The following is an 18,340-nucleotide window of genomic DNA, read 5'->3' as shown; positions in this document are numbered from 1 at the left end:
CTTTGCAAGGTGATTAGGACATGAGGGTGGAGCCCATGTGAATGGGATTAATGCTCTTGTTAAAGAGACACCAGAGAATTCCCTTGCCCCTTCTACCACATGAAGACACAGTGAGAAGATAGCTATTTATGAACCAGAAAGTATGCCCTCATAGACACTGAATCTGCCAGTGCTTGACCTTGACATCCCAGCCTTCAGAACTGTGAGAAACAAATCTGTTGTTCATACGTCACCCAGTCTATGGTATTCTTTTATAGCAGCCTGGACAGACTAAGACAATGTCCCATTACAGAAAATAACCTGTTTTCCTTTATCATGAAACTACTTTGTTTTATTCCACTTTTCACTTTTCCCCCACTAACTCTCTATTTGGGAAACTGTTGCCTTGATTTAGATGGAGGACTATGGAATAAATTGCTCTGATTTTCACTCTTTCACCAGGATGGTAAAACTTTTTCTTTTCTTTTCTTTTAAATATGGAACGCTTCATGAATTTGCATGTCATCCTTGCGCAGGGGCCATGCTAATCTTCTCTGTATCGTTCCAATTTTAGTATATGTGCTGCCGAAGCGAGCACTGGTAAACATTTTCTATCCTTACCATAACAGTGTGATTTATTCACAGCTACTCTGTCCCATCTCCTGTTTACTTCCCAAAGGCAAACTCAATCTGTTCACTCTTTCTGTAGTTTCTAAGACAACTTATCTCCAGAAGCAATTATCTATAACTTCTAAAAAATATACCACCTTCCAGGGATGTTATTCAAAATATTTAGCAACCATATGAACCAGGCACAGACCAATCTTACTGGATGCCTGAACAGGGCAAACAGTAGTTTTTGTATCATGCTGACACCAATTAGCTAAGTGCCAGTTTTTCTCTACCACTCCTTCATAAGATTGTCTGCCAAACATGTGTCTGCTACCAAATCACATTTTTGTTCCCCAAACTTCAATCATTAATTCAATACACATTTATCAGGAGGCTACAAAGTCCCTTGTATTTAGGCATTGCATTAGAGCAGGGTTTGACCCCAGGACTATTGACATTTCAGGTAAGATAAATGTTGTGGGGGACTGTCCAGTGCACTGTAAGATGTTTAGCAGCATTCCTGGCCTCTAACCATTAGATTCCAGTAGCAGCTGCCTCCTCCCCAGTTGTGACAAACAAAAATGACTCCAGACATCGCCAAATGTCCCCTGGGGGGACAAAATCACCTATGTATGAAAACCACTATAGTAGATGTTGATGAGATAGAAGACAAAATTTCTGCCCTAGGTTAGATTACAGTCTCATTTAACATTTCATTTAATATACTAGTGGGCCAGCCTAAAATGTTTCTGTTGTTACAGTTATGTAACCTCAATATTCACTCTTTACTCAAGTTAATATAGAAGCATCTTCATAGGGGATCCCTGGGTGGCGCAGCAGTTTAGCACCTGCCTTTGGCCCAGGGCATGATCCTCGAGACCCGGGATCGAATCCCACGTCGAGCTCCCTGCATGGAGCCTGCTTCTCCCTCTGCCTATGTCGCTGCCTCTCTCTCTCTGTGACTATCATGAATAAATAAATAAAATATTTAAAAAGAAAAAAAAAGAAGCATCTTCATATTGGCAGCCTTGGCCCTAAGAGTATGAGCAGTAGTTAATGAAAGAATGCTTATAAGCTTCATTAATAGAAACTGTAATCACACCTGTGCCTTTTTTATTCAATAGCTGATTCCTGAAGAATTGTGGATAAATGCAATTACACTTCCCCACTGACAGAATTTAATACCTCAGAACCACTTTTTTAAATCTCCACTTGATTCTAAATGGATATAATCTCCTTAGACTTTAGGTATCAATTAAGAACATGTGTGTAAATCTGCTAACCCAGTTCTCGGTACTTGTCATGGATTATCTCATTCATTCATCACAACAAGCCTATAAGGTAGGTTTTGTTATCATCGCAATTTAAAGATGAAGGAATAGAAGTGCAGAAAAGTTAAATATGTGACCTAAGGTCATACAACCATTACAGGGTAGGCCCAGAGCCCAAATCCTCAACTACTACATGGCACTGCCTCAATAAAGATGAAGAAGAGAAAGAATAATGAGGAAAAGGAAGAGAAAGAGGAGTAAAGAATTAAACTTACTCCTGCCTCCTCCCATGGATTTGAATGTAGTCCAAGTACCAAGAGAAGGAGGTTCTGTATTACAAATGCCCCGGACCACTTTGGAACTTATGACCACCTTAGCAACAGGTGCCACAGATCCAAAGTCAAGAGTCCCTAGCAGGTCTTAAAGATGTGTCCTGAGAGGGCATATGAAATTGGCAGGAACTACTAGCCTTGCTCAAGGTCAGAGAAGCAAGAGCATAACGTCCAAATATTTTGACAATGTCTCACTACCCTATTCACTGCAACATAATCCAAAGAAACTGAACTGCTTGCTGTGGAAGAGGAAGCTCAAGGTCAGAAAAACAGAAGATCCTGAAGCCAGAACACCAAATAACTGTTAGTATGGAAATCCACCAGAGGAGTCTTTAGATAGAGACTCTGAATGGTCCACCACCAAAGTTAAGCATCTCCACTGTACTTCAGTGTTTCTCTTCTTTTTCTTTTTGCCTCTGCAGCACAGAATCTTCACTGACTTGATTTTCATTGTTTGCTAAGTCCACCCAAATACACTGTCCTAGGTAAGTTAATATATATAATATATATAATATATAAATATATATTCAGTCATTTCTGCTATAATATGGCATATCCTTTTAAAATTACTGCACTATGCAAAATTGCACAATGAAAACCACAGGGCTTATGGGAAAAATGGGGTTAGAGGAACAACAATAAAAAATATCAGTAGCATGTTAAAAACCAGATAGGAAAGGCAGCACAGTTTTACACATGTTAATGGTTAAGAAATACATAAATACTACAATAAATATGGAACTTCACCTTGAAAACACCTAAAGTTTGCTTGTAAATGTAGGCATAGCAGGTTATGAGTTATTGTGAAGTGGTGGAAGGAATGTTATCTGAAATCAGATGGAAAGTTGTAACACTAAATGTGAATGGCTATGGCTAGTAGATGTTTAAGGGTGTGTTTTGTGTATTACCAAACCACTCAGTTCAGCTGGGTGTAGTTTTCTGCATTCACCTAATATTTCTTGTTGACGGAATCATGCTCAAGCAAACACAAAATTCATGTCATGCTCAAATTGTTCCCTAATATATCAACCACATTGGAACAAACTCAAGTTTTCAAAACAGACATTATAGCAGAACTGACTTACAATGATTTAGGTACTAAGAAGATGGAAAACAGTGGCAGAATGGAGTATTATCAAGGAAAATAAGCCTCCAATTAAAATTCCAGGCTACCTTTCCATGCTACTGTAAAGGCATACACCTACAACTAAAAGAAAGTATCTTTTTATATTCTCCCTTTTATTCAAAGATCCTAAAACAAAATACTATGGGGGCTGCAGGTTCTATTTATCTCCTACTGTGAAGGCACTGACTTGGACCCGCTGCCTTCCCCAAATAGACAAGATAGGTACGTAGAAGTCTGGGGGATTATCTGACATTCAGAGAACCTTTACACCAACCAATACTTAATAAGTCCAACTGAAGTAAATAGAGACAGAAACAGCCCCAGTGTTCATTTTTAATTCTTTGCTTTTCTTTTCATTCTTTGCCTCATTTTGTTGCTTTTGCATATCTAATTCCCCCCTCCTAGAATAATCTTTCTTCCCCTTGTGGTGGTTTTTTTTTTTTAATTTATTTTTTATTGGTGTTCAATTTACTAACATACAGAATAACCCCCAGTGCCCGTCACCCATTCACTCCCACCCCCCGCCCTCCTCCCCTTCCACCACCCCTAGTTCATTTCCCAGAGTTAGCAGTCTTTACGTTCTGTCTCCCTTTCTGATATTTCCCACACATTTCTTCCCCCTTCCCTTATATTCCCTTTCACTATTATTTATATTCCCCAAATGAATGAGAACATATAATGTTTGTCCTTCTCCGACTGACTTACTTCACTCAGCATAATACCCTCCAGTTCCATCCACGTTGAAGCAAATGGTGGGTATTTGTCATTTCTAACGGCTGAGAAATATTCCATTGTATACATAAACCACATCTTCTTTATCCATTCATCTTTCGATGGACACCGAGGCTCCTTCCACAGTTTGGCTATCGTGGCCATTGCTGCTATAAACATCGGGGTGCAGGTGTCCCGGCGTTTCATTGCATTTGTATCTTTGGGGTAAATCCCCAACAGTGCAATTGCTGGGTCGTAGGGCAGGTATATTTTTAACTGATTGAGGAACCTCCACACAGTTTTCCAGAGTGGCTGCACCAGTTCACATTCCCACCAACAGTGTATGAGGGTTCCCTTTTCTCCACATCCTCTCCAACATTTGTTGTTTCCTGCCTTGTTAATTTTCCCCATTCTCACTGGTGTAGGGTGGTGTCTCATTGTTTTTTGTTTTTTTGTTTTTTGTTTTTTTTTTTTTGGGTGGTATCTCATTGTGGTTTTGATTTGTATTTCCTTGATGGCAAGTGATGCAGAGCATTTTCTCATGTGCATGTTGGCCATGTCTATGTCTTCCTCTGTGAGATTTCTGTTCATGTCTTTTGCCCATTTCATGATTGGATTGTTTGTTTCTTTGGTGTTGAGTTTAAGAAGTTCTTTATAGATCTTGTAAACTAGCCCTTTATATGATATGTCATTTGCAAATATCTCCTCCCATTCTGTAGGTTGTCTTTGAGTTTTGTTGACTGTATCCTTTGCTGTGCAAAAGCTTCTTATCTTGATGAAGTCCCAATAGTTCATTTTTGCTTTTGTTTCTTTTGCCTTCATGGATGTATCTTGCAAGAAGTTACTATGGTCGAGTTCAAAAAGGGTGTTGCCTGTGTTCTTCTCTAGGATTTTGATGGAATCTTGTCTCACATTTAGATCTTTCATCCATTTTGAGTTTATCTTTGTGTATGGTGAAAGAGAGTGGTCTAGTTTCATTCTTCTGCATGTGGATGTCCAATTTTCCCAGCACCATTTATTGAAGAGACTGTCTTTCTTCCAATGGATAGTCTTTCCTCCTTTATCGAATATTAGTTGCCCATAAAGTTCAGGGTCCACTTCTGGATTCTCTATTCTGTTCCACTGATCTATGTGTCTGTTTTTGTGCCAGTACCACACTGTCTTGATGACCACAGCTTTGTAGTACAACCTGAAATCTGGCATTGCGATGCCCCCAGATATGGTTTTCTTTTTTAAAATTCCCCTGGCTATTCGGGGTCTTTTCTGATTCCACACAAATCTTAAAATAATTTGTTCTAACTCTCTGAAGAAAGTCCATGGTATTTTGATAGGGATTGCATTAAACGTGTATATTGCCCTGGGTAACATTGACATTTTCACAATATTAATTCTGCCAATCCATGAGCATGGAATATTTTTCCATCTCTTTGTGTCTTCCTCAATTTCTTTCAGAAGTGTTCTATAGTTTTGAGGGTATAGATCCTTTACATCTTTGGTTAGGTTTATTCCTAGGTATCTTATGCTTTTGGGTGCAATTGTAAATGGGATTGACTCCTTAATTTCTCTTTCTTCAGTCTCATTGTTAGTGTATAGAAATGCCACTGACTTCTGGGCATTGATTTTGTATCCTGCCATGCTACCGAATTGCTGTATGAGTTCTAGCAATCTTGGGGTGGAGACTTTTGGGTTTTCTATGTAGAGTATCATGTCATCTGCGAAGAGGGAGAGTTTGACTTCTTCTTTGCCAATTTGAATGCCTTTAATGTCTTTTTGTTGTCTGATTGCTGAGGCTAGGACTTCCAGTACTATGTTGAACAGCAGTGGTGAGAGTGGACATCCCTGTCTTGTTCCTGATCTTAGGGGAAAGGCTCCCAGTGCTTCCCCATTGAGAATGATATTTGCTGTGGGCTTTTCATAGATGGCTTTTAAGATGTCGAGGAATGTTCCCTCTATCCCCACACTCTGAAGAGTTTTGATCAGGAATGGATGCTGTATTTTGTCAAATGCTTTCTCTGCATCCAATGAGAGGATCATATGGTTCTTGGTTTTTCTCTTGCTGATATGATGAATCACATTGATTGTTTTACGGGTGTTGAACCAGCCTTGTGTCCCAGGGCTAAATCCTACTTGGTCATGGTGCATAATTTTCTTAATGTACTGTTGGATCCTATTGGCCAGTATCTTGTTGAGAATTTTTGCATCCATGTTCATCAGGGATATTGGTCTGTAATTCTCCTTTTTGGTGGGGTCTTTGTCTGGTTTTGGAATTAAGGTGATGCTGGCCTCATAGAACGAATTTGGAAGTACTCCATCTCTTTCTATCTTTCCAAACAGCTTTAGGAGAATAGGTATGGTTTCTTCTTTAAACGTTTGATAAAATTCCCCTGGGAAGCCATCTGGCCCTGGACTCTTGTGTCTTGGGAGGTTTTTGATGACTGCTTCAATTTCCTCCCTGGTTATTGGCCTGTTCAGGTTTTCTGTTTCTTCCTGTTCCAGTTTTGGTAGTTTGTGGCTTTCCAGGAATGCGTCCATTTCTTCTAGATTGCCTAATTTATTGGCGTATAGCTGTTCATAATATGTTTTTAAAATCGTTTGTATTTCCTTGGTGTTGGTAGTGATCTCTCCTTTCTCATTCATGATTTTATTAATTTGAGTCTTCTCTCTCTTCTTTTTAATAAGGCTGGCTAATGGTTTATCTATCTTGTTAATTCTTTCAAAGAACCAACTCCTGGTTTTGTTGATCTGTTCCACAGTTCTTCTGGTCTCGATTTCGTTGAGTTCTGCTCGAATCTTTATTAACTCCCTTCTTCTCTTGGGTGTAGGATCTATTTGCTGTTTTTTCTCTAGCTCCTTTATGTGTAAGGTTAGCTTTTGTATTTGAGTTCTTTCCAGTTTTTGAATGGATGCTTGTATTGCGATGTATTTCCCCCTTAGGACTGCTTTTGCTGCATCCCAAAGATTTTGAACGGTTGTATCTTCATTCTCATTAGTTTCCATGAATCTTTTTAATTCTTCTTTAATTTCCTGGTTGACCCTTTTATCTTTTAGCAGGATGGTCCTTAACCTCCACGTGTTTGAGGTCCTTCCAAACTTCTTGTTGTGATTTAGTTCTAATTTCAAGGCATTATGGTCTGAGAATATGCAGGGGATAATCCCAATCTTTTGGTATCGGTTCAGACCCGATTTGTGACCCAATATGTGGTCTATTCTGGAGAAAGTTCCATGTGCGCTTGAGAAGAATGTGTATTCAGTTGAGTTTGGATGTAAAGTTCTGTCGATATCTGTGAAATCCATCTGGTCCAGTGTATCATTTAAAGCTCTCGTTTCTTTGGAGATGTTGTGCTTAGAAGACCTATCGAGTATAGAAAGAGCTAGATTGAAGTCACCAAGAATAAGTGTATTATTATCTAAGTATTTCTTCACTTTGGTTAATAATTGATTGATATATTTGGCAGGTCCCACATTCGGGGCATATATATTGAGGATTGTTAAGTCCTCTTGTTGAATAGATCCTTTAAGTATGATATAGTGTCCCTCTTCATCTCTCACTACAGTCTTTGGGGTAAATTTTAGTTTATCTGATATAAGGATGGCTACCCCTGCTTTCTTTTGAGGACCATTCGAATGGTACATGGTTCTCCAACCTTTTATTTTCAGGCTGTAGGTGTCCTTCTGTCTAAAATGAGTCTCTTGTAGACAGCAAATAGATGGGTCCTGCTTTTTTATCCAGTCTGAAACCCTGCGCCTTTTGATGGGGTCATTAAGCCCGTTCACATTCAGAGTTACTATTGAGAGATATGAGTTTAGTGTCATCATGAGATCTATTCAGTCCTTGTTGTTGTGGACTGTTCCACTGAACTTCTTCTTAAAGGGGAATTTTAAGAGGCCCCCTTAAAATTTCTTGCAGAGCTGGTTTGGAGGTCACATATTCTTTTAGTTGCTGCCTGTCTTGGAAGCTCTTTATCTCTCCTTCCATTTTGAATGAGAGCCTTGCTGGATAAAGTATTCTTGGTTGCATGTTCTTTTCATTTAGGACCCTGAATATATCCTGCCAGCCCTTTCTGGCCTGCCAGGTCTCTGTGGAGAGGTCTGCTGTTACCCTAATACTCCTCCCCATAAAAGTCAGGGATTTCTTGTCTCTTGCTGCTTTAAGGATCTTCTCTTTATCTTTGGAATTGGCAAGCTTCACTATTAAATGTCGAGGTGTTGAACGGTTTTTATTGATTTTAGGGGGGGATCTCTCTATTTCCTGGATCTGAATGCCTGTTTCCCTTCCCAGGTTAGGAAAGTTTTCAGCTAGAATTTGTTCAAATACATATTCTGGCCCTCTGGCCCTTTCGGCGCCCTCGGGAACCCCAATTAAACGTAGGTTTTTCTTTCTCAGGCTGTCGTTTATTTCCCTTAATCTATCCTCATGGTATTTTAATTGTTTGTCTCTTTTTTCCTCAGTTTCCCTCTTTGCTATCAACTTGTCTTCTATGTCACTCACTCGTTCTTCCACCTCGTTAACCCTCGTCGTTAGGACTTCTAGTTTGGATTGCATCTCATTCAATTGATTTTTAATTTCTGCCTGATTAGCTCTAAATTCTGCAGTCATGAAGTCTCTTGAGTCCTTTATACTTTTTTCTAGAGCCACCAGTAGCTGTATAATAGTGCTTCTGAATTGGCTTTCTGACATTGAATTGTAATCCAGATTTTGTAACTCTGTGGGAGAGAGGACTGTTTCTGATTCTTTCTTTTGAGGTGAGGTTTTCCTTCTAGTCATTTTGCTCAGTGCAGAGTGGCCAAAAGCAAGTTGTACTGGGAATAAGAGAAAAAGAGAGGAGAGAAAGAAGGAAAGAAAAGAGAAAAAAAAAAGGGAAGAAAAAAACGAAAAAAAAAGAGAGAAGAAAAAGAGAAAGAAAAAGGAGAAAAAAAAGGGGGTGGGGGAAGGAAACAAATCAAAAATCAAAACAAAACAAAAACAAACAAAACAAAACAAAACAAAAAAAAGAACCACGGGGGAGTATCTTCTGATTCTGTGTACTTTAAGTCCCTTGGCTCCTCCTGGAAGTTGTCAGTCTAGCTGGTGTTCTGGGGGAGGGGCCTGTTGTGCTGATTTTCAGGTGTTAGCAGTTGGGGGAGCTGCTGTGCCCCTGCCTGGTGCAGGGCTCAGTGGGGGTTGTTTATCCCGTGAGGCCGCAGGAGGAACAGCCCCAGTGGCGGGGCAGCTCTGGAAACCTGGATTCAGCTCCGGCAGGAACTCCGTCTGCAGGGCCTGGAGGCTCCGGGGCGGGGCCGCTGATCTGCTCAGCTCGGGGCAGGAGCGTCCTTGCTGTCCTGGGCCCTCCCGGCCTCTGCCTGTCCCGGGGTAGGCGGGATCCTGGGCTGTGTCCCGGCGCCCTGTGCTCCGGAGCCTGCGCTGGTGGATTCGCGCTCCCGGGCCGCGCAACCCCCTCCGCGGAGCCGCCGCCCGAGCCCCTCCGAGCTGCTCCGGGTCCCGCCGTGCGCGCTGCAGCCCTTAGGGAGCTCGGCGCACTCTCCTGGGCGCGCAGTTGCTCTGTTACTGTCTCAGGGAACCCGAGGGCATCCTCGCCCTCCTGGGTCCTGCTCCAACTCCCTGGAGCCCCTTTCTGCCCGGGAAGGTCGGTGCAGCTCCTGCCCCTCCGGGACGGGGCTCTCCTGTCCTGGGGACACTCGCCCCGGCCTCAGCCCGGCTCCTAGCGGGGCCCCTCCCCCTCGGGGGCCTTTGTTTCTTTACTTCTTTTCCCCCGTCTTCCTACCTTGATAGATGCGCGAACTCTTCTCACTGTAGCGTTCCAGCTGGTCTCTCTTTAATTCTCAGGCCGAATTCATAGATTTTCAGGATGATTGGAAGGTTTTCTAGGTAATTTGGTGGAGACAGGTGATTTGGAGACCCTACTCTTCCGCCATCTTGCTCCTCCCCCTCCCTTGTGGTGGTTTTAAAAATATGTCCACAAATTTTTTGATACTTTCCCACTTCAAGAAGTGAAGTTTAATTCGCTTCCCTTTGAGTATGGCCTGGACTTAATGACTCACTTCTAACAAATAGGATAGAAGTGATGGTATATCACTTCTGAGATTAAGTTATAAAAAAGACTGTGGCTTCCATCTTGGTTTTCTGTGTCTCCCTTTGGAATCATTTGCCATGACAGAAGCCGGCTGCCATGCTTTAAGTTTTCCTAGCTTTCATTTGGTGATTGTTTATATATTTTTATTTTTTTGCTGGGGCTTTCAATTTTTCCATTTCTTTCAAGGATTTTGCCCTTGCTTATTGGTGTATTTTTATAATAGTTGCTTTAAAATTTTTTCATATAATTCCAACATCTGTCATCTAGGATTACATCTGTTGATTGTCTTTTCTCATGTGAGTTAAGACATTTCTAATTCTTTATATGCTTAATAATTTTGGATTATATCCTGGATAATTTAAATGCTGCCTTACCAGATCTTGAAAATTGTTTAAACCCTATGAAGAATGCTGATACTGATGGTTTTGTTTTAGCAGGCAGTCAGCGTTCTGATCCAACTTCTGTGGGTTGTGGTTCCAAAGTCCATTCCATTTTCAAAGCCTTTACAGCACTATCCAGGTATGTTTCACATGTCTGCCTTTTAGTGAATAGTCTGGGATCTAGGTTGTGGTCTGTTTAGTTCTTGAAGACTTTAGTCTGCTAAATAGGGTCTAACCCAGACATGTTCACTCAGGGTTGAGCTCTAGAGTTCATAAACAACTTTATAAGGTCACTTTCCCAAGCTTCTCCCTTTCTGTGATCTCCTCAGAACTTTCTGGTTCCCTGAGGCTCTTTTTGTTCAGTCCTCTGGACTGAAAGCTGAGGTTTAGTTATCCTACTCTGCTATTCACTTTTGCAATGTGCCCTTGTTTAGGTCCAAGCAATAGGGTACAGAAAGAGGAAAGAAGCAATGGAAACTGGCCCAACCCTCTTATAACTACAGATCCACCAAAAAGAAAAGAGAATACTCTGTCCTCAAAGACTTAGCCCCTGCAGCCTTCAATTATCAACTGCTGCCCACTATTTCCACAGAATTTCTTGGGAGTCAGAGCACAAGAAAACAGAAAAGAGTTTTTAAAAAAGTGGAAGATTTCCACACTAAGTGTTAGTAGTTCCCTTTTCCATTCTTTTTTTAAAGATTTTATTTATTTATTCATGAGAGATGAGAGAAAGAGGCAGAGACACAGGCAGAGGGAGAAGCAGGCTCCATGCAGGGAGCCCGATGTGGGACTCAATCCGGAGACTCCAGGATCAGGCCCTGGGCTGAATGAAGGTGATGCTAAACCACCTGGGCTGCCCCCGCTTTTCCATTCTTGAGCCAGAATTAGATCACTTCTCCTAGAGCTCTGTCTGCTCACTGATGGCCACTTAACTGGATTCTGGTATGCTGAGTTCGGGCCAGAGTATAGCAAAATTTTTTAAGTGGCATACTCACCAGTTCAGCGATAGTGTGATTTCTGTTTTTTCCTCCCAATCTGCTACTATTTACTTTTCAGACTATTCGATGTTCTATTCATTCTGTTCAGGCTTTATAGCTATATACAACACTGGAGGGTAGAGTATGCTTATTTCATCTAATCCAGAATTGGAACCCCATTATGCTATATTATAATTATCTAATTTTGTTTTTCTGTTTCTCCCTGCAAGCTCCTTAGAACTGAGATTCTATATATCCCCCATAACTAGAACAGACCTTAGAATAACACTGGTGATTAATAAATTATTCTGTAATGAGTGAGTGATTGAAGGTCCTAACCAGGGATGCCTGGGTGGCTCAGCAGTTAAGCATGTCTGCCTTCAGCTCAAGGTGTGATCCTAGAGTACTGGGATTGAGTCCCACATTGGGCTCCTTGCATAGAGCCTGATTCTCCCTCTGCCTGTGTCTCTCTACCTCTCTTTCTGTGTCTCTCCTGAATAAATAAATAAAATCTTAAAAAAGAAGGTCCTAATCAGGAAACCTACCCATTCCTAAAGTCCAAAAGCAAGGAAACCAGCTTGGCAGCATGAGCATGGAGCAGAGCTTGTGCCAGTAGGAAAGAGTTACAATGCCCTCTTCAGTAGTGTAAAATTATTTCTCCAGAAGGCCTCTGATGGCAATGCTCCCATCTTTGCCATTTAATCCATTACTAGTTGCAAGACAGAGATTTCACACATAGTAGTAAAGGGATGGCTATATTTTAAAAATGACCATCAATCAGTAATTTGAATGAACAAGCCCATATAATATTCTCAACTCTATGTTAAGCACAGGAAGAATAAACAAGGAAAAGGCATTGACCCTACTTCTCAATTTGGTTATAATACAGTCACAATTTGTATGACTAACTCATTGAAAAACAGAAAAAATTCAAGGCATGACATCAGGAAATATGTAATTGTGAAGAGTACTGTAGTAGTTCAAAGGGGTGCAGATCAGGGTGGTCTGGAACTGCTACAACAGAGGAAGACGCAAAACTTGAGACAAGTCTTGAACTATGGGTTAAAGAGTAGTAAGTGGAGGTCTTTTTAGAAAGATTAAGCAACACAAGCAAAGCTGTGAATGGGGAAGAACATGAGAAACAGATGGGCCTGACTACAGAAAAGATTATATTTGATGAGCTCAGTAGTCTATACTTATTGCTACATTCTGGCCATGGTGTCAAAAATATTAAAAACCCAGAACTAAGAGGGATCTTCACTTATTCAACTCTATCCAGTGCCAAGACTCTGATTCATGCACCAGTTCCCCTGTCCTATACACACACACACACACACACACACACACACAAAGACCCTCTTTCTGACAACATGGGTCCATTTAGAATCAGTGTTTCTCTTTTAAGAAGTATCAGAAGATATTTTCTCTCTCTACTGGGGTTGCCAGGACACCATGTGGTGGGAGCCTAAATGTAGAATAAAGGAAAGCAAAGACAAACAGGGCCCAAAATAAATGGCAAAAAAGAGCCTGATGATATCAACTGATCCCTTAAATCAGCCCTCACTGAAGTCAGTTCCCTGTTATATGATACAACTGACTCTATTTTTGAGTTTTTTGAATTGGGCTTCTGTTATATGCCACAAAAAGAATCTTGAATAACACAAGACTTCTCCATACTCTCACCAACTGGTTAAGCAGCCATAGGATTTGGAGTTCCCAAATTATAGGGCAATCATTTCTTTCTGAGGCAGCCTATTACATCTTTAGATAGCCCTCATAGAATATTATTCCTTTCACTGAATTAAAATTTGCCTCCATTTTACTTCATCTTCTTGGTTCTAGTTCTCATCTCTGGAGCCAAATAGAATAACGGTGATCTCTCTGGCACACTCATTTGAGGACAACTTCTATGTCTTCCCTGAGATTGCTCACACTCAGTTCCTTCAGCAGTTCCTGATGGCATAGTTTGTATGACTGCAAGCCCCCTTACAGTCTGAGTAACACTGCTCCCAATGGGTTCCAGTTTGTAAAAGGTATTGTCCAAGACTAAGTGAAACACACTAGTTAGAACAATACACATTACAATTGGATTATCACTTGTCTCACATTCTATTATCGCAATGGTTCTCAACTTTGGTTTCCCATTGGAATCACCTGGGGAGATTTAAATATACTTATTTCTAGGCCCTACCCCCACAGATTCCTATGCAGTTGATCTGAGTTGCAGCCTGGGAAGCCAAGTGTGTGAACCACCATATTAATGTGTCACAAAAAATACACACTCACAGGCAAAAATATGTGAAGGGAGTTAAAAGGTAAACACTTCTGGTTATAAAATAAATAAGTTACAGGGATGAAAAGTACAACATAAGGAATATAGTAAAAAATATTGTAATAACTTTATATGGTGACAGAGGGTAACTACACTTATGGTTAACAATGAATAATTTATAGAATTATAATTCTATATATTATAGAATGTACTAGCATTAATATATTAATATTAGTATAATATTCTATATATAGAATTGTTGAATCACTATGTAGTACACTTGAAAGTAATATAACACTGCATGTCTACTTTAATTTAACAAAATATATTTAAAACAAACACATAGACATGTCTCATAGCTAATTTACCTTTGAGCTCATTGAATATTAAAGCCCCTAAGCCTTCTTTATATGAGCTCTGCTATGCCATACTCCATATTTGGGCAATCAGTTTCTTGGAATTTCCCCCACAGTCATATATATAATTGAAGTTCAATTTGCCAAAATATAGTGTAACACCCAATGCTCAACCCGTCAAGGAACTCCCTCAGTGCCTGTCACCCAGTCACCCCATCCCCCTGTCCACCTCCCCTTCCACTACCCCTTGTTCATTTCTCATAGTTAGGAGTCTCTCATGTTCTGTCACCCTCTCTGATTTTTCCCACTCATTTTCTCTCCTTTCCCCTTTAATCCCTTTCACTATTTCTTATATTCCCCATATGAGTGAAACCATATAATGACTGTCCTTCTACGATTGACTTACTTCACTCAGCATAATGCCCTCTAGTTCCATTCACATCGAAGCAAATGATGGGTATTCATCTTTTCTAATGGCTAACATTCCATTGTGTGTGTGTGCATAGATATAGATATATAGATATATGGATGTATAGATATATAGATATATATACCACATCTTCTTTATCCATTCATCTTTCGATGGACACCAAGGCTCCTTCCACAGTTTGGCTATTGTGGACATTGCTGCTATAAACATGGGGTGCAGGTGTCCTGCCGTTTCACTGCATCTGTATCTTTGGGGTAAATCCCCAGCAGTGCAATTGCTGGGTCATAGGGCAGTTCTATTTTTAACTCTTTGAGGAACCTCCACACAGTTTTCCAGAGTGGCTGTACCATTTCACATTCCCACCAACAGTGAAAGAGAGTTCCCCCTTCTCCACATCCTCTCCAACATTTGTTGTTTCCTGTCTTGTTAATTTTCACCATTCTCAAGATGTGAAGTGGTATCTCATTGTGGTTTTGATTTGTATTTCCCTCATGGCCAGTGATGGCGGAGCATTTTCTCATGTGCTTGTTGGCCATGTCTATGTCTTCCTCTGTGAGATTTCTGTTCATGTCTTTTGCCCATTTCATGATTGGATTGTTTGTTTCTTTGCTGTTGAGTTTAATAAGTTCTTTATAGATCTTGGATACAAGCCCTTTGTCTGATAGGTCATTTGCAAATATCTTCTCCCATTCTGTAGGTTGTCTTTTAGTTTTGTTGACTGTTTCTTCTGCTGGGCAGAAGCTTTTTATCTTAATGAAGTCCTAGTAATTCATTTTTGCTTTTGTTTCCCTTGCCTTCATAGATGAATCTTGCAAGAAGTTACTGTGGCCAAGTTCAAAAAGGGTGTTGTCTATGTTCTCCTCTAGGATTTTGATGGATTCTAGACTCACATTTAGAGCTTCCAAAGATTTTGAGTTTATGTTTGTGTGTGGTGTAAGAGAATGGTATAGTTTCCTTCTTCTGCAGGTGGCCGTCCACTTTTCCCAGCACCATTTATTGAAGAGACTGTCCTTTTTCCAGTGGATAGTCGTTCCTGCTTTGTCAAATATTAGTTGACCATAGAATTGAGGACCCATTTCTGGGTTCTCTATTTGTTCCATTGATCTATGTGTCTGTTTTTGTGCCAGTACCACACTGTCTTGATGATCATAGCTTTGTGGTACAACTTGAAATCCAGCATTGTGATGCCCCCAGCTCTGGTTTTCTTTTTCAATATTCCCCTTGCTATTCGGGGTCTTTTCTGATTCCACACAAATCTTAAGATGATTTGCTCCAACTCTCTGAAGAAAGTCCATGGTATTTTGATAGGGATTGCATTAAATGTGTACAATGCCCTGGGTAGCATAGACATTTTCACAATATTAATTAAATAATTAATTAATTCTTCCAATCCATGAGCATGGAATATTTTTCCATCTCTTTGTGTCTTCCTCAATTTCTTTCAGAAGAGTTTTGTAGGGCAGCCCTGGTGGCCCAGCGGTTTAGTGCCACCTTCAGCCTGGGGTGTGATCCTGGAGATCTGGGATCGAGTCCCATGTCAGGCTCCCAGTATGGAGCCTGCTTCTCCCTCTGCCTGTGTTTCTGCCTCTCTCTCTCTCTGTCTCTCATGAATAAATAAATAAAATCTTTATTAAAAAAGAAGTGTTTTGTAGTTTTTAGGGTATAGATCCCTTACCTCTTTGGTTAGGTATATTCCTAGGTATCTTATGGTTTTGGGTGCAGTTGTAAATGGGATTGAGTCCTTAATTTCTCTTTCTTCAGTCTCGTTGTTAGTGTATAGAAATGCCACTGACTTCTGAGTATTGATTTTGTATCCTGCCACATTGCCGAATTGCTGTATGAGTTCTAGCAATCTTCCTAGTCTTTTATGCTACATTTATAAAATTTCACCTTGCAGATTCTGCCCATCTACCAAATCTGTCAAAATTTGCAGAATCATAATTCTGGCTTCCATTGTAATATCCCTTTATAAATCTTATGGGCCTGTTTTTTATGACTTCAACCAAGTCATGAATAAAAATGTTTAACAGACCAAGGTTGAGGATAGAACCCTATAGCTTGTTACTAGAAATCATTATATTAATAGTGTCCAAATCTGTACGGATACATTTTTGTTATATCACTTCAACAAACTGCTAATTGACATAACTATATGAGTGAGACTACAGATCGTCACACTTTCCACAAATATATCATGGGAAATCATGCTAAAGCCCTAGATGACAGCCACATATGTATATCGTATGGTACATTCCCCAGATCCATCACTCAACTAATTAAATGAATGAAATTTGCATTACATGACTTCTCAGCAAAACTGTGTTGCCTCCTACTGATCAGACCTAACACTTCTTGAGATTTTAAACTATCCTTTAATAGCATTTCTAGAATCATTGTCTAAGACTGACATCAAGTTTGCCATTCTGTGTTTCATACAATGAATCCATCATTTCTTCCTTTCTAAAAACTAGAATTTAATTTGGCCATTTCATGTCTTCCCCAAAATGGGTAGAACCCAGGGTCTAACTTCTTCTTCAACTTTTATTATCTGCTAAAAAACCTAGAAATTAATGTCTTACTGTATCTGATGTATGACTTTCACACCTAAGATAGCTGTGTCTTATTGAGAACTGAGACACTGAACTAACTAGCCTCTACTTCCACTCCAACTTTCTGCTGTAAAATTGAGCACTATAGACATTAGCAAGCATCAAAACACCCCATTAGGGAACCAAATAAAGGCTCCTCTCCTCATCTTAGCTCAAAGGTCTTTTTCTTCTTTGTTCATTATATTCACTATCATTCACTTCTCCAGGAGGGGTTGCCGAAGTGTGTGTGTTATGGGATGGGGCTGATTTCCGTGTCATCAATTTTTTTTTTTATCTGTGGCTGTACTGTACCTTTGAGTGTTTTGCTGCTTTATCATTCTCTTTGAGCTGGGAGCAAAGAGAGAGCCCACATTATTATTTAGTAGAAGCTGCAATTGAAGAGTCTGGGCAGCAAGCAGAATAAGGAACAGCAGAATATTCCTTTGTTCTTACACAGCTGCTTGCTTTTTACCTCTATATTTTATATGTTCAGATCTTACCTGTCAAATACTTTCATGTCTCTCTCCCTCCCTTTCTCATGTTCCCTCTCTCCTTTCTTCCACCTTCTGTTTCTCAAATACATTGCTATATTATGTCCTCATAGCAAAGCTGGGCCTCTCATGTTGATCTGAATTCATTATTTTTGTTAATTTTATTTAGATGGAATTTCTTGAACATACATGGAAAGGAACTGAGATGAAAAGAGGCACTCTTGAGCAGCCCAGGTTGGCTCAGCGGTTTAGCACTACGTTCATCCCAGGGCCTGATCCCGGGATCGAGTCCCACGTCGGGCTCCCTGCATGGAGCCTGCTTCTCCTTCTGCCTGTGTCTCCGCCTCTCTCTCTCTCTGTATCTCTGATGAATGAATAAATAAAATCTTTTTTAAAAAGAAAGAAAAAGAAAAGAGGCACTCTCGTGAGCATGGCTGGTCCTAACAGAACTGGTCAACAAGTAAAGTCTTGTTGTCATTGTCCTCAGCTCATACTACCAAGCATGTGATGCTTGCACACAAGCTCCCCTTTTTCCCTGAATCTGATCTTGCAGGTCTAATGCTTACCTAGGAATTATGCCCCCTTTAATATCTTTTCTGCAGGTCTTGGGAAGGAGGCTCTGGTGTAGAAGTATGGGCACTGGCTTTGGTCAGCTCAGCTCCATCACTGATTTACCTCTGTCTTGGTCCACCCGTTCAACTTTTCTAAACCTATTATTTTATCTATGGGTTGGGATAATAATAA

At 40.3% G+C, this 18,340-nt stretch overlaps 1 long non-coding RNA gene and 1 other non-coding gene across 2 annotated transcripts; one reads left to right on the top strand and one right to left on the bottom strand.

Moving 5' to 3' along the window:
* Positions 1–470: 470 nt before the first annotated feature.
* LOC144309374 (U6 spliceosomal RNA) lies at positions 471–577 on the bottom strand. Its single transcript, XR_013375390.1, has one exon. It is a non-coding gene; the product is annotated as a U6 spliceosomal RNA (small nuclear RNA).
* Positions 578–2,310: 1,733 nt separating this feature from the next.
* LOC144308037 (uncharacterized) lies at positions 2,311–17,963 on the top strand. Its single transcript, XR_013374688.1, has 4 exons — positions 2,311–2,497; positions 2,617–2,679; positions 10,540–10,621; positions 17,766–17,963. It is a non-coding gene; the product is annotated as an uncharacterized LOC144308037 (long non-coding RNA).
* Positions 17,964–18,340: the final 377 nt, after the last annotated feature.

The sequence above is a fragment of the Canis aureus genome, chromosome X (genome assembly GCF_053574225.1).
Source record: "Canis aureus isolate CA01 chromosome X, VMU_Caureus_v.1.0, whole genome shotgun sequence".
Taxonomy (NCBI): Eukaryota; Metazoa; Chordata; class Mammalia; order Carnivora; family Canidae; genus Canis; species Canis aureus.
This window is presented reverse-complemented; position numbering and strand designations above follow the sequence as displayed.